Here is a 24,992-nt window from a genome sequence, read left to right on the forward strand (position 1 = left end):
CACCTGGGGCGATCCTGCTGGGCAGCCAGCATGTCCAGCCCATCCAGTGCCACTCGGTTTATCCCCAGCTGTAGCGTATTCATCAGGGCCTCCAGTGGCAGGCAGGTGAAGGGCCAGGCCTGCACCATTTTCTTCAGGACCTCAGTGTGTCCCCCGCTGAAGGCCTCCATGAAGAGTGGTGGGAAGAGCTGTATGGGCAGGTCCTCCTGAGGTAGGATGGCCCTGGACTTGTTCTTCAGGAGGCTGCGCCCTGCCAGCTCCTGCAGTGTGGGTGGGGTCCACTGCTCATCCTCTGGAGACTGCATGGAAGGATCCTGGAGGATGCCCTGCCCAAACACATCATTTATAGCCAAGCTCCATAGCTCTACCTTATACCCACCCCAAGGAAACCACTCAGCCAAGTGGATGCTTTGGCAATCAGTTGATCCAATTTCACTCTTTGGTTGGCAAACCAGGCCTGGTGATTGAGGCCTATAACCCCATGGCTTGGGATACTGAGGCAGGAGGATCACAAATTCCAGGCCAGCCTAGAACTTAGTGAGACCATGTAGCAAAATGAAAAATAAAATAGGGTTGGTGATGTAGCTCAGTAGTAGAGTGCCCCTGAGTTCAATCCCTAGCTTCAGTAAATAAGTAACTAAAGAGCGTATCATTGGTTTTCATTTTCAAAATGAGCAATTTTTAAATTAATTTACTTACTTACTTATACTTTTCTTTTTTTGGTGATACTAGGGATTGAAGCAAGGGGTAGCTTACCACTGAGCTACACCCTTACCCCTTTTGGTTTGTATTTATTCACTTTGTGGCACAGGATTAAACTCAGGGTCCTTTGCCTCTGAGCTACATCCCCAGCCCTGTTTGTTTTTGATACCAAAGATTGAACTCAGGGTACTTAACCACTGAACCACATCCTCAGCTCTTTTTATTTTTTATATTGAGGCTGCTTAGGGCCTTGCTAATTTGCTGTGGCTGGCTTTGAACTTGCGATCCTTCTGCCTCAGCCTCCCAAGCCACTGGTATGACAGACACCCTTAACCACACCCGGCTCCCAACCCTGTTTTATTTTGAGATAGGATCTCACAAAGTTGTCCAGATTAGTCTCAAACTCATGATCTTCCTGCCTCAGCCTCTTGAATAGCTGGATTACAGACAGGTACCACCATGAACAGTTTAAATGTAAGCAATGCTAAAAGCCACATATAGTATTTGAGAGCATTTAGAAGTAAGAGATGGAAAATGCTAACTTTGAGATGAGGTCCGATTGTCACATATATCTTATACATGTGACAGCATGCCACTTTGGAGTGGAGTCCCGGGAAAGAAACAGATCAGAATAGAGTGCAGCCTATGAATAATGTTGTGTGGTTCCAGAAAAAAATAATATTCTAAGTGAAGGCAACTAAGCCCAAGCATGAGAGTGTAAAGAAACTTTGAGGTACTGAGTGGCTGAATGTTAAACAAGAACATCAGTGCTTTGCTCTGAATAAGGCTTTCCTTACTCTTCAATCATTTAACAGATATAGACTGAAATGCCTGTTCCAGTCCAGCCACCATTGAAGATGTTGTGTTGGATTATTTAAGAAGAGACTTGTCTTAAGAGTATCAGACCCAGAGAGAAGGAAGGACAATTATGTTTGGAAAACTGCAGTAGCCATTCCTTTGAGTCCCATCTACTTTTTTGAGTCTGTTTCTCTAACTGGAATCAAAGTTACCATGAAGATTCAAAGGAAAAAGTATTTTGAAATTAAAGTTGATAAATAGGTGGAAATTCATCTAAAAAAAGAAAAACAGAAGGAAAGAAATTTAATATGACCTAAAACAAAGCAGAAATCAAAATTATTGGCATGAAGGCAAAACTGCATTTAGAGACAAGAAATGCAGACATCTGGTCCTTTGGAGAGATAGAATATGATATTCTTTTTGCCATCACAAACTACATGTCACCATTTTTTGTTTCTTTTTTGGTATTGGGGACTGAACCCAGTGGTGCTCTAACACCAAGCTACATCTCCAGCTCCTTTTATTTTTTATTTGGAGACAGGATCTTGTTAATTGCTGAGGCTGGTCTCCAACTTGTGCTTCTCTTCCCTCAGCCTCCAGAGTTGCTGGGTTTACAAACATGTGCTACCTCTCCTAGGCTCTAGGTCACTGGGTAAGATTGGCTGAGAGTAGACTCCATAGAGGTTCTGTTTTGAGTTCAGTTGCCCAAGCTGGTCTTGAACTCATGGGCTCAAGCAATCCTCCTGCCTCAGCCTCCCGAGTAGCTGGGACTAAAGGTGTATGCCACCAGGCAGCCTGAATGGGGTCTCCATGGGCTTTGGTGACTTACCAGAGCTGGATGGTTGGCAGGGAGTTCTGAATCCTAGCAGTGCCAGACAGTGACACAGGTTCCAGGCTTCTGTGCTTCTATGGCTCCTTGAAGCTTTTATGGGGTCTTTCTAATTCCCCCTCCTCTTTTCAACTCCTAGGTCCAATCAGAGTTATCTGGTTAAATAGTTGAATCTCCACCCACTTAATCCCACTTAACGTCTTCTTTTTTCCCCAAATTAACTGATTTAATCAAAAGTACATACCTGAAAGGGAATACCTGAAGAGTAGGGTCTCAATGAAGGACACATTAATTGTTCACTCTATATTATTGATTGACTTTTATTAGTATTTGACTTTTATAGTCCTGAGTGTGAGACAGGAAAGGGTTAAATCTGTTTTTGGTCTTAGGGAAAATCAACTGAATGCATCATTCTTGGGATTTCTTTGGCCATGCCCTTCTATCTGTCTCTCTATATATACACAGAAATTATTTTTTTGGTACTGGGGATTGAACCTTGGGACACTTTACCACTGATCTTCATCTCGAGCTCCTCGTATTTTTTTCCTGGAGACAGGGTCTCACTCAGTTGCCAAGGCTGTCCTTGAACCTGCCATCATCTTGCCTCAGTCTCCTGAGTTACCAAGATTATATAGGCATGCCCCACCATCCCAACGGGCCACATTGAATTTACACACATATGTCAGAGTTACTCAGTGTACTAACTGTCACTTGGATTTTATGTTTCCTAACATACCAGTTCATATGCCCACTCATGCAGGGAGAGAGGAACCTCTGAGGATATGACTGATGTTCAAAACTTGAGTCCAGAGGATTAGGCCACAGCTATAATGGGAGCAGATCTGGGGCCTGGGCTGCTGAGGCTGCTGTGTGTGGAACTCTGGATCATCAAGGCAGTGGGAAGTACATGCAGCTATTTTTGGTGCCTGCCTGGGGCTTTGTTTTGACGTGGTGCAGTTCTCTTGGGTGGTGATCGTGGAAAGATTAAAATATCTGTTTTTGAAAGATTAAAATATCTGTTTTAGAAGGAGTTTAGAGGTCAGAAGGGAAGTAGCTACAAGAGGGACAACAGAGACCCTTCAATCTCAGTGCTGTCCTTGAGGTCAGGGAGGGAGATGCCTTCTTTGATTCCCCAAGAAAGAAAAGGGGAGTCTCCATTAGGGATCAGTACAGTCAACCTGCTGGACAAGATTACCTCCAAAAAAGTGAATTGACACAGAAAGCCAAAGAGCAGGTTAAGGGTCAGAACCAGAGGTTGAGAGTCTAGACAAAAATCCACTGAGAGCCAGGCATAGTGACCCACACCTGTAATTCCAGCAACTCAGGAGGCTGAGACAGGAGAATTGTGTTTGAGGCCAGCCTGGGCAGCTTAGAAAGGTTGTGCCTCAAGATAAAAAATGAAAGGGACTGGGCATGGAGCTCAGTGGTAGAGCACTCACCTAGAGATCCTGGGTTCCATCCCCTGTACTGAGACAGGCAGGAAGGAAGGAAAGAAAGATAGACCTGAGTGAACACCAGGAGTGAATGGGGGGCTCTTAGGAACACGAGATGGCTCTGGTTAGCAGGCAGTTGTGGTCCAGGACGCCCACTTCCCAGCACCCTGTCAGCCTGTTGTGTTGGAATGGTGTCATTTTGATGGAAAACTTTCACCATTAGCTTCACCTGTAAGTACACAGGAGTTCACGGCTGATAGACATCCTCAGCAAGGACAAAACAGTGTTGGTTTTCTTGAGTTGTCTGGAACTGATGGTAGTAGTTTGGAGTGTGTATGGTTGTAGGAAAGTGTTTAAAACTCTTTAAAACCAGGAAACAATCATGGGAACTATAAAAGGACCACTGGCCAGAGGCCTAGGGATAGGTATGCTCATCCTGCTTTCTTGCTTATTTATTTATTTTTTGTACCAAAGATTGAACCCAGGGGTGCTCTACCACTGGATGTCAAAAGTTCTGTCCTTGTCCCTGATAACAATCCAGTAACAAGGACACAGTTTTGAGAAAACCGAAAAAGAATGTTTATTACTTTGCTCACAAAGGAGGAACCCAGGGGACCTGTCCTAAAGGCTGTGATTCTTCCAATCAGCAGAAACAGGTTGTTTTTAAAGAGGTTTTTCAGAGATAATGAGATTAGACAGAAACCAGGGAGGAGAAGGTTAGGGAGGAGATTTGGGAAAAAAAATATATAAGTTTCAAAGCCACAAGGGATATAGTCAAAGCGTCAAGGCAACCCCTGTTCTGCACAGAACCACATCTCCAAACCCCACATTTTGGAGGAACTAGGGATTGGATGCAGGGTTGTTGGACCACTGAGCCACATCCCCAGCCCTTTTCATGTTTTAATTTCAGACAGTGTCTCACTAACTTGCCCAAGCTGTCCTTGAACTTGCAATCCACCTGCTTAGCTCCTGAGTTGGTGGAATTAGGGTGTGTGCCACTGTGTCCACTACAATCCACATTTTCTAAGCCCCCACAAATTTTGTTCAGTAAAAGAACAAAGTACCACTCATCAGTTTTTCTTTTCTTTTCTTTTTTTTTTTTTTTTTTTTTTTGGTACCAGGTGATGAACCCAGGGACAGTGAACTGCTGAGCCACATTTCCAGCCTTTTTTTCCCTTTCTTTCTGTTCATTCAATAAATACAACCTAAAGGAAAAAAATAGTTTAATTATAGAGTGTGATAGGCAATTAGGCCTCTCCTATTATTCAGTCCCCTGATTTCTGAAGCTTATTGCTTTGAGGTAAGATGAAACATTGGACTGATTCATTGAAAAATTAATAGAGACACAATTGCCTGCATTACTGAAACCTAGGCATCGAATGAAATTTAACAGCTTTATTCTTACTAACTTATTTCTCAGAAATGTCCTTAGTGGCCCCAGGGGTGTAGGTCTCTCTATGCAAACACCAAGCAGATGGCAGAGCTGTGATGCTTCTAATTCTCGAGGCTGCTCTTCCTGGTTCTTTGTCATCTTCTGTAACTGATGTCTCTGTTTGCTTCTGCTCTGCTCACACTTCTGTGCTACTGTGTCTCTCGTCTGGGCTCTGAGGCTGTAGGGTCTGAATCCTTGGACTCAATCAGCCTTGCATTGAACATGGTTGAAAATAAGTGCATCTGGGCTGAATGTGTAGAGACTTTTTCTTGTCATTATTCTCTAAGCAGCACATTGTAAACCGCTATGTAATTTGCCCATTGTATGCAGTGACATAAGGAAGGCTGAGGTGACTTAAAGCACACAGGAGCATGTGCATAGGTTAGGTCCATAGCAGGAGGAACCCCTGGGCAGTTACAAAGCATGGGGATTCTTCAGCGTGCTCCCCAACAACCAATGGGTCATTGAGGAAATCAAAAAGAAAGTGTAAAATGCCTGCAGACAAATGAACAGGGCCACACAAGATATTCAAACCTGTGGACACAACAAAAGTAATTCTAAGTGGGAAGTTTCCAGCAAGAAATACCTACATTAGGAAAAAATCTCAAATAAATGGCCCAGTACTGCATGTCAAGGGACTGGAAAATATAAGCATGGACTATGCCCCCAATTAGTAAAATTGGGAGAAGATACGAGTTAATTAACTTTACAAGTAGCTGAATTCCAGACATGTGCCACTTGAACCAGATTTTCCTACTTGTTATTGTCTTGGGGACCAGGCATTGCAGCCAAGGGTGCTTCGACACTGAGCCACACCCTCAGAAGGCATTTTGAGACAGGGTCTCACAAACTTGCTTACAACCTTACTAAATTGATGAGGCTGGCTTTGAACTCACCATCCTCCTGCCTCAGCCTCCTGGGCTGCTGGGAATACAGCTGAGTACCACCAAGCCGGCTTTTGCAGTTGTTTTTGGAAAAGAATCTTTGAGGACATCAATTTGACCCACCTGTCCAGACCAATTAAAGAATGCATTCCATTGTTTTCATGTGGGTTCTGCTTCTTTCTTTTTGAATATTTCTACCAGGTGGATAGCTCTATTCCAATTAAACCTTCCCAATATGGTCACATCATTTTTGGATTTATTTATTTGTTTATTTATTTCTGTGATGCCTTGGATGGAACCCAGGCCCTTCCACATGCTAGTAAGTGCTCTGCCACGGAGCAATGTTGCCAGATCCCTGAATTAGCTTTGATGAAGTTCACTCATTTCTCTAGAAAAGCATGGGTTCTGGGTTCCTAGACTGTACAGGTGAAATTGGCCAGTGTTCCAGAAGGGGTTCTACACTGTTTTGATGCAGATGCACAAAGGACTCTGCATCTTTCAGTAGCCACTCCAAGTGTTATAGTTAAAGCATCATCCTGGGGTTTCATAGATTGACTTCTAGACCACTCACATGTAATTGAATCAAGCCTTTATTGAAGCACACAGATGGCGACTGACCACAACATAAAGCTATTCCCCTGATCAGCCCCTAACAATTGCAAGGTTGCTCTTTATAAGCCTGAAAACCACAAAAGGGGTGTTTGGGGGTCCAGCCAATGCAAGCAAGCCAAGTTATAGAAGCGGGAAAGTGCAGTCTGGTGGAGGGATGCTCAGCCAATCACAATTAGCCCAGTCACCTCAGTTACAGAAACAGAGTCCCGTTTTCCTAGTTACAGAAACAATGTCCCATTAGGTAGTTCTGTGTTCTTAAAGGTTTCTATAGCCAAAGGAAAAGAACATCTTGCCTTGGTCACGAGTCTTCTACTTGGCATGGTTGTTTTACAAGATGGAGTCACAAAACAATATGGAGTCATTTTGGCTGGACTATCACACAAGGAGTGGAACCCAGTCCCATCTGCCTGACCCGACCACGCTTAAACACCCGGTCCTGTTTGTCATGATGTCCTACATTTGTGTGTGTCTCACAGCACAAATAAACCTAGAGTCAAAAATGATCAGCTCAAAGAGAGGTGAGTGCTTTATCCCCAGGGCTCTGGGAAGACTAAGAGCCCTCACAGTCCTTCCAGTGTTCAAGGGATCTGGAGACACCAGAATATCTTCAAGTCCCTTTTTAGTCATGATAATTCTTAAAAGAATAAATGATGACAGATCTCATTTTGCAGATCTTTGGCTTTATTTGAACCTAGAGTCCAGCAGCAGTGCAGAACAAATGCCTCTCAGAACCTTCCTCCCGCCATGTGTGCAAGTTAGATTTAGAGCCACAGAAAAGGAACTTCCATGAATAGGGGGCGAGGCACAAAGTTCGCTGTTTGGGGGACAGATGAGCTGGTGTGCATGGCCCAGACTCTGCTACCAGTTCCAAGAGTGAGCTGCAGTCTGCTTACACATCCAAGTGGGTTCCAGTTCACTATGTGTGGAGAGTTATTCAAGCCATAATTAAAATGCGTTCACAGGCAGCTTTAGAACACCTCAAATGAAGACTGGGGGGACCTCGTTCTCATCCTTGGATGGGAAGCTAAGGCTAAGGTCTCTGCACAACCCCATCAGCCCAGTCCTCAGTGGAGGGAAGTGTTAGGGAAGGTCTGTCAGTTATGTGCAACCCCCTCCCCACCAGAGCTTGTAATTTATTCAGTTTAATTTTTAAATATTTGCAAGTGTTATCTACCTATATGATTCTACTATTTTGCTGAAAGAGAATTTGGATACCTTCAATGGGCACCAATAGTTTGAGGACAGACTACCTAGGTGAATTACAGGCAACGTTTGGTGAGGCCCAGAGGCTCTGATCAAAGTACAGCATGGACACCTCCTGCAGGCACTGGGAGCTGAACACTGGGGCCTGTCGTATGCACAGATGCCCTTGCCCAGTGCATCCAGAGACAGGGACCTGAGGTTTCTGGGTCTACATGGAGACCCACGAGGAAGGGGCAGTGTTGAATGTCTGGGTGGCACTGAGGTCCCCTGAGAAGAGGTTTTCTTGCCTTGGCTCATGTTCAGTGCCTACATAGAATGTTCCAGGCCACCTGTATGCACCCACATGTGTTAAGCCACAGAGTAGCCACACATCATGACCAGATTTCAGTTTGATCCCTTGACTTCCTGGGGCTGAAACTCATTGTTCACCAAGTACCCAGGGCTGTCTTTCTCCATCAGCACCTGGAGAATCCCAAGGTTTCATTAGAAAGCCAGATAAATCCATCACAGAGGATGTTAGAAGAGGAACCCTGAGTTTCTCTTCATTTCTGACTGTTTACAGACTAGCCATGAAACACAATAGCTTCTTCCTGTGCCCATCAAGCCTGAATCCCATTCTAGAGATCCAGGTCCCTATGTATGTCTCTATGAAGACACGTGTCCTGAAGGTCCTGTCCTCAGGGGGCTTCCCTCCGATGCAGCCTCCTGCTGCACTTTCCTTTCCCATCCACACCTCAGGGAGTGTCTGAAATGGTGGGCTCTGTGTTCCCTCTAAGGTGAACCTACATCCTGGTTATACCTCCAATTGCCTAGAAGTACGCTTTTGAAACACAACCAACTAGGCAGCTGTTGGACACGAGCAGTGAAGGAGGCTCTGGTTGTAGAGGAACATGCTACCACATTGAGGACATGGGACAGTACAGAACACAAGGACCTTTGGCTGCCTAAAGTCCCTCACTATTGCTGTGAGCTCAGCACAGAGTTGGGAACATCTCCCTGGGTGGATGGCACCCTGGGCATCATAGCTCTCCAGAGGGGCAGGGTACAGCTCTATGCTCAACTGGCTCAGCCTGGCAGTGTGAGGCAGCAGGTCCCTCCGGGCTGACATGGAGATGCGGTTTCCATGGAAGCTCAAAACCCTGAGCTGGGAGCAGTGGCTCAGGGCAGGCAGCAGGGCCTGGAGCTGGAAGTCAGTGATCCTGCAAGTTTCCAAGTCCAGGCTCTTCAGGGTGGCTGCAACAGTCTCCAGCAGAATTTGGAGGGGCTCTGGACTAAAATTGGTCAGTTTGATGCCCCTCAGTTCCAGGTGTCTGAGCTTTCTGGTGTTTGGAAATCAGGAAAGATAATTCCAGTTGGAATCTGACAGCCGGCAGTTGGTTATTGAGAGAGTCTTTAGGGGGGTCTTCAGGTGCATAAGGAGAAACCAGACAGTTAGTTCTGAGGAGCAATATCAAAAGGCAATTCTGCCTTTTGCAGAATCTGGTCATTCACATCACCCCCATGTCAGGGCGAGGTTCACCATTACTCCTGTGACCAGATGGGTCCACATCTCTATGGCTCCCCTCTTCACTGCAAAGCAGAAGGGCACAGCTCTCTCCACAGAAGGTCAGGGGGAGTCATCTACAAAGGATAAACTCAGGCAAGATGAAGGAAACCCACTGGAATTGTCCACCTTTGAGGCTCACAACCTGTACCCTCCATCCCTGCTCCTCACCCTCAACACCAGAATCACCATCTGAGGCTCAGAGAAGCCTTCCCCAGAGGGGCATTAGAAGCAGCTCCTCTGCTCCCCTCTGGAGAGCGCAGAGCTTCCCTGTTGCAAGGTGCAGGTGAGGGGGCTTCCCTCCTTCAGCGCCCTCTCCTCTACCCCGTCTCCCACCACCTTCGCTGAATAGGCCTCCCAGAAAAGGAACCTCACCTACCTCACTAGCTCCTGTCCCCTATCCACCTGTGGCTGGCACAAGTAGGTGCCCTTTTATATTTACTGATACTGGCCTGCAGAGGATGCTCTCCCCCCCTTACTCACCTCCGCACCTGCTCCAGATGGCCCTCGTGGAGGAGGACAGCATCCACACAGAACTTCCGCAGGAAGTCCATCCTGAGGAACTGTGAGGTGAGCTTGGGCGAGCAGCCGCTCCTGCTCCTCTGGGGAGGTGTAGGCAGGCACATAGACCTGGGAGACAAGCAGCTTCCTCAGGTTCCTCATCTGGCCCAAGAAAGGAGCACAAGCAGCCAAGATGGAGGGCGCCCAGGCGCAGTGCACTTCCACCTTCTGGACAGAGTCCAGTTGCAGCAGTCTCAGGACCTTCCTGGTGTGGCCGGTGGGTTTTCCAAAGATCTTCAGCCTATTGCAACACAGGTGCAACACAGCCTGTCCCTTCTCTGTGTGACCCATAGGAACAAGTGGGTCAGAAATTCATCCAGGGGCCTTTCTGTGAGGCACAAGTCTATGACTACCTTCAAGGGTGACTTAGCTGCCATTGCTGGACCATATTTCAATTTTCAATTCTTCTTCATGACCTCTGGTGAGTGGGCATTGACCACCGCTCCAGACCACGTCCTCCAGAAGTTGTGGAGAACATTTCCAAATCCAGAACCTGCAGTTTCCACCTCCTGCAGGGAGGACAGCAGATTCTCAGCCCTGAGACCCCTTCCTACCCCTCTCAGCTGCTGCTCTCTGCTCCACCTCTTCCTCTGTCTCACTTTTCTCCACCCACTTCCCTCCAATTCAGCCTGGTGCCCCCACCTGTATCAGCTCAGTTAGAAGCAGGTGCAGCCTCCTTCATGGGTCCCCCCAGCTGCCACAAGCACCTCCACATCCAGAAGCCACTTCCAGATGGGGCTCAGCATGGCCAAGGCCTCTTCACCCCTCCTTGCTGGCAGCACAGGAAGCCTGTGGAGCACACTTCAGCACCCACTCTCCCTGCCTATACCCATCCCTTCCCTGGCACCGAGGGTGCTCCCTTCCAGGCCACCTGGGTCCCCCTCACCAGGGGTGATCCTGCTGTGCAAGCAGCATGTCCAGGCCACCCAGTGCCACTCGGAGCATCTCAGGCTATGGCTGCCTCATCAGGGCCCCCAGGGGAAGGCAGGTGAAGGGCCAGGCCTGCACCATTTTCTTCAGGACCTCAGTGTGTCCCCTGCTGAAGGCCTCCACAAAGAGTGGTGGGAAGAGCTCTATGGGCAGGTCCTCCAGATCTAGGATGGCCCTGGACGTGTCGCTCAGCAGGCTGCGCCCTGCCAGCTCCAGCAGCGTGAGTGGGGACTGGATGCTCATCCTGGGGAGTCTGAAAGAAGAAGGATCCTGTAAAATGGTCCAGGGAAAAGGCCACTATCCCATCCATTGCCAGCCACTGGGAAGGGGGTATTGGGGAGTCTAAAAGCTCACAACACCCTCATGGGGGAAAGCCTTTGATTATTATTTTGTCCTAATACATAGGGAGTTGGAGTGTCATGTGACCTAATGCAGTGGTAGGCTCCTCAGATTCAGCAATTACCATGGCTGGAAAAGGACATGTCCTCACATGGATGACATTAGTTTGTTTGATTGTTTGTTTGTTTGTTTGTTTACTGATGAGCCACAATCTTAGCCTGGGTGACATTAGTTTTAATTTTAAAATCATTAAATGAGCAATTGTAATAGCACGTGCCCATATTATAAAATATTGGAAATTACAACAGAGTCCCATGGATATCTGTTACCTATGAGAGATTCTGCCACCTTAGGGGGGAGTTGAAGAGAAAAGATAGATCAGAACAGAGTCTGTGAAGTGTTGCAAGAAATAGTTTTAAGCTTTTGTGTAATTTGTTTAAACACTAAAATGTCAAAACCACGTAGGCCATAAAGTATAATTTTGGGGACTGGGACTGGGTATTGAACTCAGAGCACTCAACCACTGAGCCACATCTCCGGCCATATTTTGTATTTTAGTTAGATACAGGGCCTCACTGAGTTGCTTAGGGCCTCACTGTTGCTGAGGCTGGCTTTGAACACCAATCCTCCTGCCTCCTCAGCCTCCTGAGCAGATTAAATTATAGGCACATGCCATCTCACCTGGCAATAAAGTTTCATTTAAGGGCACACAAAGTAAATATCTTAAATGTCAAATAACAGAATTCCAATCAATTAGAATGATATGGAATTCCAATCATTCTCCTTGGGTAAGAAATATTAAAGCGGCTTTGGCTGGAACTCAGTAGTGAATCGGTCGCCTAGCATGTGTGAGGCCCTGGGTTTGATTCTCAGCAGCACATAAAAATAAATAAATAATGGACTGGGGATATAACTCAGTGCGTAGAGTAATTGCCTCACATGCACAAGGCCCTGGTTTTATTCCCCAGCACCACCAAATACATAGATAGATTCAAAAATGTATTGTGTCCCTCTCAACTAAAAACAAAAACAAAACAGAAGAAGATTTGGGCCTTTTGCAAATGCCTGTGATTCTAGCAGCTGGGAAAGCTGAGACAGGAGGGTCACAGTGGGTTCAAGGCCAGCCTCAGAAGAGGAGGTGCTAAGCAACTCAGTGTGACCCTGTCTCTAAATGAAATACAGAATAGACCTGGCAATGTGGCTGAGTGGTTGAGTGCCCTCAGTTCGATCTCTGGAGCAAAAGGAGAGAAAGAAAGAAAATTGAAAGCAACATAAACTAAAGTGCAAATCCTAATGTTCAGCATAAAGGTAAAATCGCACTGAGAGGCAAAATCTAAGTCTTAAATTGGTGCATAAGAAAAAATCAAATACAAAATTGTTCCTGCCTCTGCACAGATGAGGCTGGAACCAGATAATTCTCAGTGCAGTGATTGCCTTACAGGATCTGGGCAGATATATTGGGATCCTCAGCAGGCCAGGGTTGGACTCCTGGGCTCCAGGACTCTTTTGTTTCTCCTCTGGCTCTGAAAGAGCTTTTATTGACCTCCCTTACCACGCCCCCAACTCCACCTTTTGACTAGCATGCAATCAGAAAGCAGTATCTGATCACATTCCCAGTCTCCACTCATGTAACCCTGATTGGATTTTCTTTCTCCAGATTAACTGATTGAGTCAGATTTTCATGCATGAGCACAAAATCAGGGAGAGTGAGGGTCAGGGATGCCTCTGTCCATGCCATGGACTGAATTTTACACATATGTGACCCTCCTGTTCCTGCCTGTGAGTCAGAAAAGCCCTTAATCCCTAAACTAAGAAAAACTAAAACTCCAAAATATATTGTAAGGGAAACCTTAGCCCTATCAAAATTATTTAAAAAATAATTTTAAAAAATTCCAGAGAGAAAACAGGTTTTTGAAGACAGTAGCATCACCAGTGAAAAAAACAGAATGACCACCAAATATCCAACTGCCAACAGTCACATAGGTATCCAGTTACTGTACAGCACATGTAGGCCCACTCAGAGAGGAGGCATGCACAAGGATGGTTGAGTCAGTCTTCAAGGCTTAGGAAAAGACTTCTTTAAAAGGTTTGTCTCTTTGTACTGGGGATTAAACCCATTGGTGCTCTTCCACTGAGCCACATCCCCAGCCCTTTCTATTTTTTTTTTTAATTTAAAGACAGGTTCTCACTGAATTGCTTAGTTCCTCACTAAGTTGCTGAGGCTGGCCTCAAACTTGCCATCCTCCTGCCTCAGTCTCCTTTTAATATTTTAAAACAATGTAGGTACTGACTTTATTTTTCTTTTTATTTGACACTAGGGATGGAACCTAGGGGAGCTGTACCACTGGGCTACATCCCCAGTCCTTTTCATTTCATTTCAATTAATTAAATTATTCATTTATGTAGTTTTGATATTGAGGATTGAACCCACGGGCACTGTACCATTGAGCTACACTCCCAGCCTATTTTATTTTTATTTATTTATTTATTTTTATTTTGAGACAGGTTCTTGCTAAATTGCTGGCACTGGCCTCGAATTTGAGGTCTTCTGGCCTTAGCCTCCTAAGTAGATGGGATAACAAGTGTACACCATCACACCCCATTTCAAATTAAAAGTTTCAAAAGGTATAGCATTTGTCTAGCATGTACAAGGCCCTGGGTTTGATACATAGCACCAAAAATAAATAAACATATAAATCCAAAACCTGTGTTCAAGTATAGTTGTTAGAGGTTGTTTGTTTATTTGTTTTTTCCATGAATCTGATTATAGTTACTTTTAGGAAAAAATCCAAATGGTGACTCATATGATAAATACTTCAAAGAGCCATGATTAAAAATCTGTTGGTAATATGACGTAACCATCTATTAACAAGGTGATTTGGTTTTTTAATATAGTGTCCAGAACTATATGTGAAAACATATTAGTTTTTTAAATTAATTTATTGCAATTTTGAAGCAAATATTAATAAACAGCCAAATAAATATAACTTGAAAAAGTTATGTCTTATATGACAGGGTTTCTGATCATATCAAATTAGGCTACTTGGGTTAATTTCTCTCTTCTAGAAATCCCTTGAGAATTTCTGGAGCCCCCCATAATATCTCAATGTTAGCTCAAGGTCAAGTGACAATGTAGAATTTGGTCCTAGAGAAGTTAGTCCACAATCTTAAAAGGTTTAAAGCACTTAGTGAAAGTAGGGTCTTAGATCATTCTAAAAGATAAGTCATTTAGCCAGAGTGATGAAAGATTTTGAAATTTAATACAGAAAGTTATGTCATAGGAAATAGTACTTCAACTTTTATCCGAGATGACTAAGCTTTCCTTTTTTTCAAGTAAACAGAGACCTTGTTAAAACCAATATAAAACTCCAGAGGCTGAAGATTCAAAGCCAGCCTCAGCAAAAGCAAGGCACTAAGCAACTCAGTGAGACCTTGTCTCTGAAGAACATACAAAATAGGACTGGGGATGGGGCTCAGTGGTCGAGTACACCCCTGAGTTTAATCTCCAGTTTGTGCCCCACCCTCCCCCAAAAAAATCTAATCTGAAGCATAAAATGTTACCTCCCCCGAGTACTGAGCATTGAACCAGGGGCACACTACCACTAAGCCATGTGCCGAGTCATTTTGGTTTTATTTTGAAACAGGCTTGACAAATTGCCAAGTCTCATCTGAATCTTGCCATCCTCCTGCCTCAGCCTCATGGGAAACTGGAATTACAGGCATGGCCCACTTCCCTGTCTTGAAAGGCACTTCTTAGAGTGCAGCTCTTTGACAGCTGTTCATCTGGAACATTCACATGAAAGCCATCACAATTTTTAATTATGGTTGGTATCATTTGCCCACCAATTTCAAAATGTGCTTGAGAATGAACCATAACAGTCTCAGCTGGAGTGCAGAAGAAAGTCTCTTCTGGAGTTCCTTGAAATTTGTGGGTCCCATTCTGTGTTTTACTAATCTCTTGAGAACCAAAGATAAAATCTTATGCTCTTGTTTGGAAAGTCAGGGGGTTGGAAGCATTTCTTTTGTATAAGGTGGTGGTTTTGGCAGAGTCCTCCTGAAAGTTCCTTTGATCAAACTATCAAGCTTAAGGACCTTCTACTGCATGGTCCCCTGAGAATGTCCAGGTATCATCCCAGTGGAAGTTCAGCATCTTGCTGGTGCCTGAGACATGCTTCTGTCCTTTTGTATCCAATAAATAGCACTGGATGCAATCCTGGGTCTATCTGTCCCTAGCATTGGTCTCATGGACCCACCTTCCTTGAGAAGGTTACATAAGTTGCTTTGAGACAATTATCAAGGGCCACAAGCATCCTGGAGTGTAGTACAGGGCTACATTTCTCTGAAGCACAAAGCAGTTGGGCTTGGGAACACATGACAGACTAATCAGAGGTCAATTTATGTAGGACCTTCAGTTAGAGATGTCACCAGCTTTTTAAGAGGCATCTCTGGCCTTTTCAGGTAGGAGACAGGCTGAGCTACTGGGCTCGACCCACTTAGGTGGAAATTTTTATTTTAATTTTTTTGTTGTTGTTGTCACACAAGGAGAATCATCTAGCATTCAGGAGAGAAAGGGTCAAAGTAAATCCCATTATCCAACCCTTGGTGGTGGTAAGATGTCACAGTCCTTTACCACATCTGCCTCTGCACATTGACAGGAGGAGTGTGTTGTTTAAGTTAGACACAAACAAAAAAATTTTTATGAATCTGATAAAGTAAACCCCATATATCATCTCCAATTAAGCATAATTGAGTTCCTCTAAAAATATACCCTGAGCATTTATTTTGAACCCTGATGCAAAGAAAAGACCACCAACTCCAATTTTAAATTAAATTAAATTAAAGCAAGCTTGTGTTCGTGTACATGATGAGACTGATCAGCAGCTGTCTCTCCCAACACAGGCTGAAGACCAGCCCCCCCCCCAGTACTCCAGGAATAAGGTTTTATAGCTCAAAAAGTTGCAAAGGGGATGTCTTGAGAACTTATGGGTAACAATATTTTGACAAGTATAATACAAAGGCAGATATTAGGTTAATGTACTACAGGGCGTGATATTTCAAAGTAGGGAGTAAATTTAAATCCCAATATTAAAATTTCTGAGGTGCCACTGAGGTTTCAGAAATGGTTGTTATCTGGTCAGGGAAGGCCAGGCATGGGTGGGTTCAATGCACAAGGCAGGAATTGCAAACAAGTTTAGAAATTACAGTAATTTATAGTAAAACAGAAATGAACTTTTCATGGCTTTATGACGAGATGGTTCTCAATGTTAAAATGGAATCAGGCTGGTTCATCACTATCCATCACATACAGAAAAGTATAATTTATCTTATAGACTAGAATTTCCTTTGAACCAATGTCTAGTTATTAGTTTTCTTATGTGTGGTTGACAATATCATGGCTCTGTTCTGATTTTATTTGTATTGTTAAATATGAGGGAGAAATGCTAATTATCAGAATATACTTGGAAAATACTTGAGTGTGCTTGGAAAATGACTAATTAATCCATTGGATGGTTTAATCCACTGATTAGATTACAGCTCTCATGATTTGATCATTTCTCCTCTTGTATTAATACAGCAGCTGTTTTTTTAAGTTTAAAAAAACGTTATGGCTGCCACCCGGGCCGGGAAGCAATGTAGGAGCCGCCAGGCCATCTCCTGTCCTGCCCCGCCCGAGCCCCATGGGCCGCCGCCGCCCCCGCCATGAAGAAGCAGTTCAACGGCATGAAGCAGCTGGCCAACCAGACCGTGGGCAGAGCGGAGAAAACAGAAATCCTCAGTGAAGATCTGTTACAGATTGAGCGGCGCCTGCACACTGTGCGGTCAATGTGTCACCATTCCCATAAGCGGCTCATGGCATGCTTCCAAGGCCAGCATGGCACTGATGCCAAGAGAAGACACAAAAAACTCCCTCTGACAGCTCTCTGTCAGAATATGCAAGAAGCATCCACTCAGCTGGAAGACTCTTTCCTGGGGAAGATGCTGGAGACCTGCGGAGACGCTGAGCACCAACTGGCTCTGGAGCTCTCTCAGCACGAGGTCCTTATTGAGAAGGAGATCGTGGACCCTCTCTATGGCATAGCAGAGGTGGAGATTCCCAACATCCAGAAACAGAGGAAACAGCTGGCTAAATTGGTGTTGGACTGGGACTCAGTCCGAGCCAGGTGGAACCAAGCTCACAAATCTTCAGGAACCAACTTTCAGGGGCTCCCATCAAAAATAGATACCTTAAAGGAAGAGATGGATGAAACTGGAAATAAAGTAGAACAGTGCAAGGATCAACTTGCAGCAGACATGTACAACTTCATGGCCAAGGAAGGGGAGTTCCGCAAATTCTTTGTTACGTTATTAGAAGCCCAAGCAGATTACCATAGAAAAGCATTAGCAGTCTTAGAAAAGGCCCTTCCCGAAATGCGAGCCCATCAAGATAAGTGGGCAGAAAAACCAGCCTTTGGGACGCCTTTGGAAGAGCACCTGAAGCGGAGTGGGCATGAGATCGCGGCTTCCCATCGAAGCCTGTGTCATGCTGCTCCTGGAGATGGGCATGAAGGAGGAGGGCCTTTTCCGAATCGGGGCTGGAGCCTCCAAGTTAAAGAAGCTGAAAGCCGCTTTGGATTGTTCTACTTCTCACCTGGACGAGTTCTACTCAGACCCCCATGCTGTAGCAGGTGCTTTGAAGTCCTACCTACGGGAATTGCCTGAACCTCTGATGACTTTTCATCTGTATGAGGAGTGGACACAAGTGGCAAGTGTGCAGGATCAGGACAAAAAACTTCAAGATTTATGGAGAACATGTCAGAAGTTGCCACCACAGAATTTTGTTAATTTTAGGTATTTAATCAAGTTCCTTGCGAAGCTCGCTCAGACTAGTGACATTAATAAAATGACTCCTAGCAACATTGCAATTGTGTTAGGCCCTAATTTGTTATGGGCCAAAAATGAAGGAACACTGGCTGAAATGGCAGCGGCCACATCCGTCCATGCACGCAGACTGGTTCTTCCCTGAAGAGGTGGAGTTTAATGTATCAGAAGCGTTCGTGCCTCTCGCCACCCCAAATTTCAATCATTCATCCCACACTGGAAACGACTCTGACTCGGGGACTCTGGAGAGGTAGCGGCCGACCAGCATGGCGGTGATGGAAGGGGACTTGGTGAAGAAGGAGAGCTTTGGTGTGAAGCTTATGGACTTCCAGGCCCACCGGAGGGGTGGTACTCTAAATAGAAAGCACATATCCCCAGCTTTCCAGCCACCGCTCCCGCCCATGGACGGTAGCGCTCCAGCAGGCCCAGAGCCCCCTTCCCAGAGCTCTAGGGCTGAAAGCAGCTCAGGGGGTGGGACAGCCCCTCCCCTGCGAGCATACTGGAGCAGGGGCTGAGCCCGGGGGGACAGCAGTCCTCCAAAACCCAAAGATTCTGTATCTGCAGCTGTCCCTGCACCAGGGAGAAATAGCAGTCAAATGACCAGTGGCCAAAGCCAGGCCCAGGCAGGTGCCAGCTCCCATCAGCTCTCTGTCGGCCCAGCTCACAACGCTGCTGGTCCCAGCCCTCACATGCTGCACCGGGCAGTTAAAAAACCTGCTCCAGGGCCCCCCAAACCGGGAAAACTGCCTCCTGGCCATCACGGGGTCCCGAGTGCTCCAGGAGCGTCTCAGCTTCCACCCAGCCTGTCACCAAAGCCATCTGCTCGAAGTCCGTCTCCTCCCCCACAGCACACAGGCCCAGCCCCAGGCCAGCCCTCCTCAGCCACCTCCCAGCTCTCTGCACCCTGGAGGTACTCCAGCAGCCTGTCTCCAATACAAGCACCCAGCCATCCACCGCCACAGCTGCCCACCCAGGCCACGCCACAGGGGCACAGCAAACCCAGCAGCCAGGGCCCACCCACCTCCATGACACTGCCCAGTGAGCACAGACTCCAGCAGCCACCCCACACCCCTCCTCAGACGCCAACACCCTCCAGTACTCCACCCTTAGGAAAGCAGAACTCCAACCTGCCAGCTGCTCAGACCCAGGTGGTGAGTAACCCTGAGGCTGTGCAGACACATGCTGGAACCCTGCCGAGACCCAGGCCAGTACCAAAGCCTAGGAACTGACCCAGCATGCCCCCGCCCCACCCCCATCCTCCTGGTGCCTACTCTGCCTGCCGGGGACAGCAGCCTCAGCAGCGCAGCACCAACAGCTTCCAAAATAGTGACAGACACCAATTCTAGGGCTTCAGAACAGCTTCGCAGCATCTTTTCTGAAATGCACTCAGTCTCCGCAAACAAAGACCTGGCCGGCCACATTCTGCTGGATATAGACACTGACAGGGAAAGTACCGCCTTGTGAAGAAAGCTGTTCCCAGCCGTCCCTCCCACCCTGTGGGCCGGAACCAGGCTGGGCAGACCAGACAGTGAATAGCTTTCAGTGGAGGAGAAAGGTCCTCCCACGCAGGACCTGGCCTTTTGCACAGCCCAAGGAGAGCGTGGAGGCCCACACTTCAAAGCTGCATGACCTGGGTCTTGAAGAAGTTGGCTTTCTTTACCTGGGAGGGCAACCATGGCAAAAAGTCAAAAGCAAAGAAGAACCAGGAGAGGACCAGCCTTCCTGCTGAGCAGTGCATAGGAAGCTTTGGCCACTTCTGTGAACGCAGGTGGCACCCACAGCAGCTCGGAGCAAACGAGAAGCTACGTGCTGTCTATTTAATAAAACTCTCAGCCACAGGTCAGTGCTGCTTGCTACTGGGGCGCTCACCCTCATGTACCAGGAGGGAGCCCCTCCTGCAGACTTGCTGCAGAACCGTTTTGTATTAAGTCTGGTCTGTGTCTTCCCAGTCTGCTCAGAACCGTGAGCATCTATGGTGACTGCTCATCTGTCACCTCATCAAACTGGACGTGACTTGTGCCTTGTCAGATTGCCAGAATGTAGAGAAATGTACTGTCTTTTTTTTTAAAACAATATAATTGCTCCTTGATAAGGACCGAACATTATTCTAGTTTCATGTTTAATTTGAATTAAATATATTCTGTGGTTTAAAAACAAAAATAAAAAAAATAAAATAAAAAATAAAAAAACTTTTATTACAGTGTATTTTTACATACTTATATACTGTAATAAATTGTTCTATTTTTGGTTATTGTTGTTTTCTTAGGGTGACTAATGTATGAATCATACTTTCTCATGGGTACTTATGTGCAGGAAAGAACTCGGGTTGTTACTATCTGTGGTTTCAAGCATCCACTGAGGTCTTAAAGTGACCCCTGAGGATACAGGACAGGGGCTGCTTTACTGGGATATGCCACCTCGGAAATTGTTGACAATAGGAAACCAAAGAGTTCATCCCTTGAATTCTCAAGTTTCTATCCATTTACTTAAAGAATTCACGTGGATGTGTCAATATTGTACCAGAGACATTGTGCAAGGCACATATTGTATCACTGATCCGCATCAACAGCCCTGTGCAGCACTGACCCATCAACCATGAAGAAACAGACTAGGAGAAGACCCCCAGCCTTTCCACCATTTCCTACGGGGTTACTCCCAACCTCCTGGAGGCAAGGGGAGGGCAACCAGGACTTCTGACTCCAAAACGTTTGCTTTTTGCTAATGGCCCCTAAAATTATAAGTAAATTTCATGTAAATTTTTTCTAATGGAGCAAAGTGAGCAAGGACTTGAGGGGAACACCCAAAGCACAGTGGGAGCAGATGTCAGTCCTTGCAGGTAGCTTTCCTCCCAGGGGCGCTCCCTGTGGTGTGCCCTTGGGCTCCCCACCAGTTCTCCCTGCAGACCTGGGGGGCTTTCTGAAGTCAGAGGTGGCTTTCTGGGGCAGCTGAGGAAGTCTGTGCCTCCTGCAAGGACAGACAGCTTCCCCAATTGGGCACTTCCTGGCTCTCCACCTGGTTTGCTCCGACCCCTCCCCCACCGCACCAGCTTCTGCAACTTTTTCCATGCTGCCCTAGTCAGAGGGATCCAGGGCCCTTCTAAGGTCTTGTTTCAGAAATCACAATGCACAAAAAGAGCTTGTGATGAGGCGGCTCCGCGTTGCGTTTTGCTAATGGCCCCTCACCTCCAAGGAAGTGGGGCCCCAAGAGTAGACAGGGCAGTGCCCTCGGGGGAGCCATCAATGCTGACAGATCCCAGCGCCTAGGAGCTGCTGGATACTCGAATTCTAGGTATCCTACCCAGAGCCTGTGAGAGTGGGACCCAGGAATCTTTGTTGAACAATTTCCTTGGTGGCTTTTCAGGCATGCTAAAGTTTAGGGGACCAAGGCATCTCCCCAAGGGGCTGGGCCATAGAAAGCACCTAGGATCTCCTAAATCCTCTGCCCAGGCAGGGAGAGGCTGCGAATCCTCCCCTACTAAACACTGAAGTTGGGGGGGGGTGGGGGGATGGTGGTGGGGAGTGGGGGGGTGGGGGGGGTGGGGGGGGTTGGGAGTGGGGGTGGTGATGGGGTGATGACTTAATGGGGCCTCTGGGCTTTCTCAGTGACTCCATCCTTCCCACGTAAAGGCTGAGTAACCCTTCTTAATACAGCAGCTTTTAAAGGACACCTCATATCCAAATCATGACTGGGACACATGCCTTTGACCCATGTCCACTTCTCTCCAGCTTCTCAAAGAGATTATAGCTTCCACCCTCAGTGGATTATAGAGACTGGACTCTGCTAAGGTCCTCTGACAAGACTGGTTTTAGGTGGGGTAATAGCAACTCATCACCTTGAACTAGGGAGAGCAGGGAGGTAGGCCTGGAGAGGTGCCCCCAGGGAAGGTCTTGCCAAGAGGCAGTTGGCAGGCTTGCATAATGTTGCAATGTGGCCTGAGGTCGTTTTCATTTCCAGAAGGCTGTTGAGAGGACCAAGTTCCCCAGGATGAATTAACAAGAAAGAGGGACACTATCAGAGGACTCAGTAGCACCAGGTGGGAAAGACTGGCTTGCAATTGAGTGACCTTGGGAAGCTTGGCACCCTGGGCAACTTGACTGGAGGCTGATGATTTGCACTCCACAGAGGAGTAAAGCTTCTCTTGGGTCAGGGATATTTCTGTACTGACAAGGGTAGCAAGACTGGCCATGCAGGCAGATGGGGAGTTGAGGCCCTTGGTTCTCAGAGAGGACATGAGGCCAGGCTCTGCCTGCAGCAGGAGTCACGGGATCTCTAGTCCAGGAAAAGCAAAACCTAGCAGGAAAGCTAGATTCACCAGCAAATAGGATCCAGTTTTCCAGCTTCATCTACCCAGCGACCTCCAAGATGCTCCATATCTCAGGTGCAGAAACCAAGGCCTTGGGGCCAGCACCTTCATATCTAGCTGACAGAGACCTCAAGTGAGCCCTAAAAGACTCGAAGACCAACATCAGAAGATTGCATTCAAGTTCAAGCTCTCCGAGCATCAGGACACTACCCAGGTGCACCAACAGTGCTTCTTCCCCCACCACTGTGTCTAATAACAAAAATAAACAAACAGAAAATCACTTTCTGGGTTGGGGGAGATCTAGTTTTGATTTATTATTTAAGGCTGCTCTCCAGAGTGAGCACCAAACACAGAAAAATGGAATCTGAAGCCAGAGCCACCTGTAAATCAGCCACTAGGGGGCAGGCATGTTCCAGTGTGTCCCATCTCCCCCAAGCAATTTTCCACTGATGGGTTCTAGAGCCAGATTTCATTGTGCCCAGCAGAGGGAATGGTCAGCTCGTGGGTGGACTCTGCCTCAGGTCTGGGTTGTCCATTTGCCCTTAGCTCGTTTATTTTTCTGTCCTTTCTTCTCTTCCTTCTCCTCCTTATTGTCTTTTTGCCACCCTTTCTCCTCCTCCTTCTTCATCTCCTTCTTTATTCATACTGGGCATTGAACTCAGGGTGCTTAAACACTGAGCCACATCCCCAGCTCTTTTTATTTTTTATTGAGGCAGGTACTCACTAAGTTGCTTAGGGCCATGGTAAGTCGCTGAACCTGGCTTTGAACTCACTATTCTTCTGCCAGAGCCTCTCAAGCCACTGGGATTACAGACACTTGCCACCACGTTTGGCTCTCAGACATATTTTATTTTGAGACAGGATCTCACTAAGTTTTCCAGACTAGCCTCAACCTCATAATCCTCCTGCTCAGCCTCTTGAATAGCTGGATTATAGACAGGTACCACCATGCTCAGTTTAAATGTAAGCAATGCTAAAAGCCACATATAGTATTTGAGAGCATTTGGAAATAAGAGATGGAAAATGCTAATTCTGACATGAGGCTCGATTGTCATGTGTATCTTGTACACATTACAGTGTGCCACTGTGGAGTGAAATCCAGGGAAAGAAATAAATCAGAAGAGTCCAGCCTATTAAAAATATTGTGTAGTACCAGGTTTGGTGACCTGCCCCTGTAATCCCAGCTACTTGGGTAGTTCAAGATGCCCTCTTCCTAGCACCTCCCTCAGCCCTGTTTTGTCAGATTTTGACATGGAGTGGTGTCATTTTTATGGAAAACTTTCACCATTAGCTCCACCTGTAAGTGCACAGGAGTTCACGGATGATAGACATCCTCAGCAAGGACACAACAAGTTTCCTTGAGTTGTCTGAAACTGATGGCAACAGTTTGGAGTGCTTGTGGTTGTAGGAAAGTGTTTAAAACCCTTTAAAGCCAGGAAGGCAAGCATGGGGACTATAAAAGGAATAGTCACCAATGACGGAGAGATAAGTATGCTCATCCTGCTTGCTTGCCTGATTATTTATTTATTTTTAGTATTGAAGATTGAACCCAGGGGCACTATATAATGGTTAGTAAAAGGTCGGTCTCCCCAGTGTCAATCCAATAACCAGGACACAGGTTTAAGAAAAAGGAAAAAGAATGTTTGTTACTTTGCTAGCAAAGGAGGAACCCAGGGGACTCCTGTCCCAAAGGCTGTGATTCTGCCCATCACAGGAACAGGTTGTTTTTAAAGAGGTGTTTCAGAGAAAATGAGATTAGAGAGGAGAAACCAGGAAGGAGAAGATCAGGGAAAGGAAGTTCAGGGAGGAGAAGGTTAGGGAGAAGGTTTGGGGGAAAAAATGTAAATTTCAAAGCCACAGGGGATATAGTGAGAAACTGATGTGACTCCATTTTTGAGAAACCAGCCTCTACCTCAGAGCAAAGCCTGTCCAAGGAAGGGGGCATGACCCTCATCATTGGAAAAACCCACAGAGCACTCCTAGGCACATACCCACACTGCTGAGTTGTTTATGTACAAATAACAGGAGAGATCTGAGGCACCAGGTATCCCTGACTGAGTTAGCCTAGGTGAGGACCCACAGCAACCCCCTAGCCACCACCAATCAGCATGAGATAGAAAAAATACCTGGGATGCCAGATGACCCTCCCAGTAGTTGATGGTGGTTGATAACAACGTGTTGGGAAACCATGTAGTTCAGCAGTACTCCCCTCGTGGCTTAAAGCAATCAGTTCAAAGGAATCCCCTTCTTGTAGTAACCAATCACCCCTACCCAACTTGTTCCCACCAGTGAATGTGGTAATTATGTTTTAGAGTTGTTTTATGATTTTCCCGTGGTGTGTGATGATTTGCTAAAAGATCCTATGATGTATGTGAAGTCCCTGACTTCCCCAAAGAGTGTATAAAACTGCTCAAAGCCCAGGCTCAGGGCCTCTCGGTGTTACCAATTGCTATGTACACAGAGAACCCAGCTAGCTCGCAATAAACGCCTCTTTGCTGCTTACATTGATCTCAGTCTCTGGTGGTCTTTTGGGGGTCCCGAACTGGAGCATAACAATAATAAAAG

General features: G+C 46.4%; 1 pseudogene; it reads left to right on the plus strand.

Moving 5' to 3' along the window:
* Positions 1 to 16,952: 16,952 nt before the first annotated feature.
* Positions 16,953 to 19,820, plus strand: LOC120890847 (rho GTPase-activating protein 17 pseudogene; annotated as a pseudogene).
* Positions 19,821 to 24,992: the final 5,172 nt, after the last annotated feature.

This window comes from Ictidomys tridecemlineatus, chromosome 11 (assembly GCF_052094955.1).
Source record: "Ictidomys tridecemlineatus isolate mIctTri1 chromosome 11, mIctTri1.hap1, whole genome shotgun sequence".
Lineage (NCBI taxonomy): Eukaryota > Metazoa > Chordata > Mammalia > Rodentia > Sciuridae > Ictidomys > Ictidomys tridecemlineatus.